The sequence below is a fragment of the Apis dorsata genome, unplaced genomic scaffold, assembly GCF_000469605.1.
Source record: "Apis dorsata unplaced genomic scaffold, Apis dorsata 1.3 scaffold_169, whole genome shotgun sequence".
In the NCBI taxonomy this organism is placed as follows: domain Eukaryota; kingdom Metazoa; phylum Arthropoda; class Insecta; order Hymenoptera; family Apidae; genus Apis; species Apis dorsata.
This window is the reverse complement of record NW_006263457.1, coordinates 774,884-782,733: the sequence shown is the minus strand read 5'-3', so window position 1 is coordinate 782,733 and position 7,850 is coordinate 774,884. Positions and strand designations below refer to the sequence as shown.

Genomic DNA, 7,850 nt, shown 5'->3' with positions numbered 1-7,850 from the left:
AATTTCTCTCCTCTTTACGAACGCTTCTCTCGTCCTTCGTGCCACTCTTTCGTCGCCATCGAGATTATAGCGAGCGAGGGGCCGACAGCCACGGGCTTCTTCCAATACTTTGTAAGTTTATTTGTATGATCCGCCAATACTTTGTATCTTTATTTATATGAAATCGGATGGCGGATCGGAAGGCTTGCCCTCATCTCTCTCCTCGTCTTTGCCCTCCTCGTGTCGCTCGTGTCATCTCGCCTCCCTCTTGACCGGCGCTTGAAATTAATTACGTCCAAGGTGGGCGTAAGAGACAGGGGAGGGGAGGGAGAGGGCGCAACGAAGCCCGTAACCGGAAGGATAATGAGCGAGAATCCGACGGGGTGTGTACGATGGTGTGCGCACACGTATACGCGTACACTTCGAATAACCGTGATCGAGAACTGATTTCCCTTTCTTGCGCTTCGTTTTTTTGCGTGCTGGCCTTCTCCGGGATATATGGTATACGTATATATATATATATATATATGTACTTTCCTTTATCGAGCCTCGGGAAATTTAGATCGGATGGAGAGAGGGAGAGAGAGAGAGAGAGAGGGAATTATTGGCCGGGATTCGTTTACGCCTCGCGAATTTATTCCTGTACGGCTCGATACGGTGTTTCAATTACGCGTGTGTATAACAACGATCTTATTAGATCGTAAATAGGGATAGAGGAGAATATTTCATCTTCCTCTTCGGAAAGATTCTTTTAACAATTTCCAATACCGATTCTTTTTTCAATAATATCACCACTAATTATTCGTCGAACCTGCTTCGAATCAACGCGAAAATACAAACGATCCATCCCTTCGTCCCCCGACCGAAAAAAAAAAAAAAGAAGAAAAAGAACTCTCGACGATCTTCTGGAGGAGGAATAGGGGGCAAGCTTTTCACCCGAGTAACGGCAATTAAAACTAGGAGCAGAGCGAGGAAGCGAGGGCGAGACGAGGTGGAAAGAGGCGAAGAGGAGTCTCCTCCCCCTCCTTTCGATAAACCGTGGCGATAAGCTCGGCTCCAAACATTTGCCCGCGATAAGATCCCGTATCTCCTGAGAAAGCCCGGTTTTTATGCTCGTGCACGTTCTCCGTGTCCGTTTCTCCGCGAAAGCAGCCCCCACCACCACCACCCCCACCACCACCATCACCACCATCACCAGCAGTGTTGTTGTGTTGTTCGATACAAGCGAGGGAGTGGGAGTGGGAGCGGGAGAGTGACGGCGAGAGCGGGTGTCCCGGGAGGGCGACGAGGATGGAGGGAGAGCGGCCGCGTCTGGCAATGGGCCCACGGTTGGTGTGTTGTGTGTTGTGTAGTACCGGCTTCAGATAGAGATAGCTATTTTTAATGGAAGTTCCTTCGAGTGGTCGAGCGTCGATAGCCGACCGGCTATCTACCGGCTGATATTTTTAATATCGGAAACGGGCAGATGGGGTGGCAGGGCAGGGAAGGGAGAGAGGGAGAGAGAGAGAGAGAGAGAGCTTGCTAGATAAGTCCTCTCTCCCTCCTCTCCCTGCCGATAGCGTCTCTCTTTTCCATTCTCGTTCCTCTCCCCCTCCTCTCCGCCTTTCTCTCCGCGATCGCTCTCTTTCAACCGAGAGATCTCCTCTTCCCGGATCGAGAACACATCATCCCCCTCGCGATCGTGATCTATCTCGAGGGGAGAGAGGTAGGCCCGGATCCAGAGTGCTCCTCGAACATTTTCGAAATTTTTATTATTTTTATTAGATATTTATTCTAATAAGAGATTGTTTGGAGTATCTTTGGCGTTGAGGAGAGGAATATCGAGATTTTTTTTCGATCGAGAGTCGAATATCGTTTTCGACAAACGGTCGTCGAAAAATGTTATTGAATCGTTGTCGTTGACCAGCGTTGGAATCTCGTGGACCTAGTTATCGGGGATCTAGAGCCAACAACAATTAGCCGGGGGTCAGAGTTCGGAACTGTGGTGCTGGCCTGCCACGATGGGCGGGTTCCCATCGCATCGAGGGCGATCCGTGTAAACAAATCATAAAGGCCGACGTGGAAGGCGAACCATCTCCTCTCTCCGTGAACTCCGTCCCGTTGATCCGATCTCGGCCATTTCTGCGTGCGTAATCCGGAGAAAATTCTTTCTCGCGGTGGGGAAAGTATTGGAAGATGAATTTTTGGATTCGTAATCTCTCTTCTTTCGAAATTCCATCGAGAACCTTCAGATTCTATCGGAAAGTAAAATCATTCGATTTCCAAAAATTCTTATCCCACGTGTCTCGATAATGGAATACCAGCTTCGAATTGGCCCTCAACCATCACCGATTCCTATTAAAACATCACCTCTCCCAACCCTTCCGATCGCATACGCATCCGAATCTTTTTCTCCACCTCTTCCTCGAACCTTGCGCGCCGTCCGTCCAACAGTTCCTCGCCTCGTTCCCTCCTCTCCCTCGCCACCTTTCCTCGGTCCAGCTCTCTTATCCTTCCGCGGGATGAGAACCCGAGATGCCCTCCTACAGATACAAATGGGCACCTATGCCAACGGCGCAACCTGTTATTATACATTCCCCTATACAAACAACGTGTTAATCGGGCCGCGTACGAGCTGGCTATCGGTATACGCGCCGTGGAAACCGATTTATCGATCGTTTTGTCTGCGCTCCTTCTTCTCCTCCTCCTCCTCGTATTCTTTTCCTCTTTCTTCGTGGATATATATATATGTATAAATTGGAATACACGCGAGGACCGTACCCTTTCACCAGACGAATTTTGACCAACAACGATTCCGACTGTTCTCCAGTTGATTTCTCTTTTCGTTCGATTTTTTTTTTTTCTCCAGGATGGAGTTTGGATCTTGTTCCAAATCCAAGATGGGTGATTGGAAGGCTTTTTCTTGGAGAATTTAAAATGGAGAATATCAATGGAGCTTTATGTATACTTTAGAGTATTTGATAAGCTTATTTTTTGTTGAAAGGGAATGATTAGGGTGGAATAGGATGTTAGGATAAAAGAGTAATATTTGGAGATAAGGGATCTTATTTGCACACTTAATAATTAAACACGAAAATTGTTGCGTAAAAATATTTTATTTATCCGAGATTTTCAACAAATTAATACAATTTCACAATTGATTTTCAATCTACAGAATAATCTCTTGTATTTTCCATCTACTTCTCCACATCCACAAGTATAAAAACGACAAATATAACACGAACGATCCTCACAAAATGATCACAGATTTTATATATACACCCTTAACTACGCCCTTATTTTTGTATACAACAAAAAGGAACAACCTCTCCACGACAACCTCGTCCACCCCCATCGGTGCATCACCGCCAAGATAAAACGAGACCACGGGATAAAACGAACGACTCGAAGTAATTCAATTTCCCCAGGGTTCATCGTGGCCGGTAATAAAGCTGGGGAATAGGTCGAGGCCCGATGACGAGGAGAAATCCGCGTCGAGGAGAAATCTTTCCCTCTTAACGACGTGTCGTAACGTCCGAAAGCTTTTTGTCATAATGCGGCCCAGAACACCACCCCTTGGTGGCGGCGTGCCGTTTTATCGGTCGTGGATCGGCCGCGGATCGATCCTCGGTTCGCTCACCGTGGATTTTCAGGGCTTAGTTTCGTTGGTCGGCCGAGCTAGTTGGGGGTTGTTGCCGATCGCTCAAGATCGTCGAGAGGGGGAGGAGAAGGGAGGGGCGAGAGAAATGCCCGGAGGCGGCATCGAGATCGAGACGATGAGCAGCGCACCAGGTGCATCGAGGCTCTGGACCACGAACCGCGATCCAATGCAGATACACGCTCTCTCCATTCTTCCTCCTCCTCCTCCTCCTCCTCCTCTTCTTCGCCTCGCTGAAATAGCGAGGCTGATCCCAGTTCTTCTTGCTGCTCGTTTCCTCTCCACGTTGACTTCGAAGTCATTTGATCGATTTCGTGGGGGGATATTCGAGAGCTCGTTTATTCAGAGTGTTGATACGAAAATATCAGGTTTGTCTAATGAGCAAGTTAGATTGAGCAAGATGGAGAGTGATAAGAGCTATCTTATCTAATGTAAATTGTTTGTAAGATCTGGAATTTTTTAAACATTCTTTATTTCAAAAGAATCTGAAGAGATTCGTGGTAGTTGTAATAATTTTCCAAAGATTTATTACATCAGATTTATGACATATATTGTCATCAATTTTTTTCTCCATTTTACGATCAATGGAAAGAATGGAAAGACATTTAAAATTCCCTCCCAAAAATTTTAACTTCCTCGAGAAACTAGCTCGTTTATCGTTATATAAGAGAATCATCAGAGATCGATCTATTCCATTTCATACATCGTACACTCTCTTCCATAACCTGCCCAATCCTCGAACATCAAAGCTTTCCTACACCGTTCAAACAAATCGTCTCATCTCACAACCATCCTCCTCGCCAAAACTCTCTCCATCCCCCAATCTTCAACATCGAATATTCAAAATTCGCAGCCAAAACGCAACCAACCCTCTCTTTCCTTCCCCAAAGAAATATTCATCCGTCGAACGACGATACACACACACACACACACACACACACATATCTCCGTGGCCTTGCCTCTGCCCGGGTTCCACCACCCCCATTTCGAATTCCTCGGAATTTCGCGGCCGTGGTGACTGGCGGTGGCGACCGCGTGCGCTTCGCGATAAGCTTCTCCACCCTTCGGCACCACCCACCCTCCAAGCACGAATCCGACCACCTCTCCCACCCCCTCGTCATCCCTGCGGGAAGAGGAGGAAGAGGAGGAGGAGGAGGAGGAAAGTTTTGGAAGGGGGGAGGGGGAGAGGTGGCGTTCGATCGATCTCCGCTCATCGCGGATTCGTTATCTTTATCCGAGGCGCGCTGGTATATATATATATATATATCTGATCGGACTGGAGTTCCTCCTTTGCCTCCTGGTGTCTAAAGGGGTGGTGGTGGCGAGGAGGGTGGTAACTGCCGTAATTTTAAAACGATCCGCAGGATTTCGGTGGCGGCCGAGGGTTTATTTATGGTCGCGGCAACGAGGGTGGAGATGGCTGTCTTATCGGCCGTGCCCCGATAATTGCTCGGTTTTTGCGATGGAGGGGTGGTGCGAAGGAGGTGGAGGTCGATGGCTTTCCGTGCTCGTGGAGAGGTAAGGAGAGGAGGTTGGAGGGGGAGGGAGGGGTGGTAGGATGTTTTACGGGTGTTTCGCGAGCGAGGAGAGCGTTGGGGCCTGGACGGAGGAGTTTTATCCTCCCCGTTCGATGATTGCCGCCCGCTTTTTGCAACCGTATTGGCCAGCGTCAGGCGATGATTTTCTACCTTCTGTTCGAAATGAGTTTTGGGAAGTTTGGGAGGTATGTTGGGTATGGAGAAAGGTTTTGGGATGATTCGTTTGTTTATCGTGAGTTTAATTTTCCACATATGTACTTTGATCTGTTGATATGTACTTTGATCTGTTGGATTTAATATCTGGTTTATTAGTGTAATTGGTAAATCTATTTATATATCTTCGACTTGTTAGAGATATGAATAAAATCGAATTGCAAGTACTATATTCAGTTTCCAATAATAATAAAAATTTGAAACGATATTTTTCTTAATTAATTTATAATCTGATGTTTTCTTCTCCCTGGAGAATATTCATCCCCAGATGGTTAATATTTGGTATCCTTAGCTCGAATACGATCCATAGTATTTCGACTATATTTAGACCAAGAAGAAGTAAGTCGACGTAGTAAAGTGTGTGTTATAAATTATATTTATACAATGTATTGTCTTTACGATTCGATGTCACATATTTTCGATGATGTCGATCTATTTTCAGCCCCCGATCCATCGCGAACGTTGCCTCCAATAATATGGAGTATCGGTTCCCCATTATACGGGGAGCGGAATCGTTGCCTGTATCAATCTGAAAAAACAAAATCGAAGAGAATGGAAACGATGCGCAGCCGGGACTCAGCCGAGTTTATCTCGGAGTTCGGCTCATCGGTTCCTCTGGTTCATGCATCGGTGTCCTTTATCGACTGTTCGCCATGTCCCGGGAACATTACCGACCGGTTGATTGATATACAAAGTTGACAAAGTGCGCTACGTCGGTTGTCTACGTGTTGTCGTCGTCGAGGTAATGGCGCGGCAACCCTATCTCGCTGTTCTACCCCTCGCACTGCTGTACCTCTGTACGTACCTCCGTATCTTTCTTCGAAAAGGAATTCGTGGATCATAATTCGTGGAACGATACATGCGATTATTGGCTGTGGTATTGGAGGTCGTGGTTTCTGGATGCAAGGGTACGTTAAAAGAATCTTGTGTTCTTAATGGACACAATGTAGATTGATATGCATTTGATTACAAAAGTATCCGGCCATATTGGATTTATTATATGCTGTAATAAAAATTAAGAAATAGTCAGAAGGGATTCTGGATACTTTTGAGATCAATTGTGTATTGATGAATCCTTATACGTTTCCTATACCTACACAGGGTAGAGTCTTCAAACTCTATCGTCTGGAATATCTCGATTGCTTTTAATGATATTAAAAAATGTTTCGGGTAAAAGTTGAATGGTTTCGAGGAAGGTATATTGTGGTGTTACTAGTTTTTCATAGATGGGCGCGTGGAAGTAATACGAAGATTAGGTTTTTTTAAATAGGAATATATATTTTTTTATGTATGGATAGATGCAAGATGTTATTCTCTATAGAAAATTATTAGGCCACTTCTAGGAAAAAGTCATTAGTTTACGAGATAATTAAAAATAATTAAATATCTCTTAAACTATTAACTTTTCGTTGCAAGTGGTCTAATAGTTTTATATAAAGAATGTCAAATTGCATCGATTAATGCATTAAAAAGTATATGGTTCCATTTAAAAAAATAACAATGATCTTCATATGTTTTTTATGCGTCCACTAATAGAAAAATTAATGACATCAGATTATAGCCTTTTCGAAACCGTTCAATTTTTATTTGAAACATTTTTCAATATTATGAAAAAGAAATGAGATATATTAAGATAATAAAGTTATGTAAGACACCCTATTCCCTGAATCCCTTAGAATTAAGTAAAATGTCAAAAAATGATTAATTCCAAACAATATAGCAGAATTAAAAGGTAAGTATAAGGTAAGTATAAGGTAAGTACATTTATTTCCAAAAAATTTTCAGTGCCACCTCTTCTAGAATTATATTTTCCTAATACAAAATTGAAAAAATGAACAAAAATTTCTACCTCCGAATCACAAATCAATTGCACGTGCCACCTCCTATAGGATTATAGTTTCCTATTACTAAGTCGTAAATTTCGACAAAAATTCTCGCAGCTCGAATTTTCGACTTTTGATTAGGAGAACATGATACGTGAAGAGGTGGCACGCGAAATTTTTCCCGAAATTTAAAGTCCAACTATTTCTGGCTAAAATTTTCGACTTTTGATTAGGAGAATATGATACGTGAAGAGGTAGCACGCGAAATTTTTTCCGAAATTTAAAGTCCAACTATTTCAGGCTAAAATTTTCGACTTTTGATTAGGAAAATATGATACGTGAAGAGGTGGCACGCGAAATTTTTCGTAAAATTCCAATTCTTAAAAATTCTGGCTAGAATGTCGACTTTTGATTAGGAGAATATGATACGTGAAGAGGTAGCACGCGAAATTTTTTCCGAAATTTAAAGTCCAACTATTTCTGGCTAAAATTTTCGGCTTTTGATTAGGAGAATATGATACGTGAAGAGGTAGCACGCGAAATTTTTTCCGAAATTTAAAGTCCAACTATTTCTGGCTAAAATTTTCGGCTTTTGATTAGGAGAATATGATACGTGAAGAGGTGGCACGCGAAATTTTTCCCGAAATTTAAAGTCCAACC

At 43.7% G+C, this 7,850-nt stretch overlaps 1 protein-coding gene and 1 long non-coding RNA gene across 2 annotated transcripts in view; one reads left to right on the top strand and one right to left on the bottom strand.

Moving 5' to 3' along the window:
- LOC102678577 (zinc finger protein ush) overlaps window positions 1-7,850 on the top strand; it is a 181,966-nt gene that overhangs the window by 129,865 nt on the left and 44,251 nt on the right.
- The window catches only part of LOC116185390, a 1,462-nt gene continuing 1,101 nt past the window's right edge, over window positions 7,490-7,850 (bottom strand). Inside the window, exon 2 of the long non-coding RNA XR_004150230.1 lies at window positions 7,490-7,583. This is a non-coding gene — a long non-coding RNA (uncharacterized LOC116185390). The remainder of the gene's footprint in view (window positions 7,584-7,850) is intronic.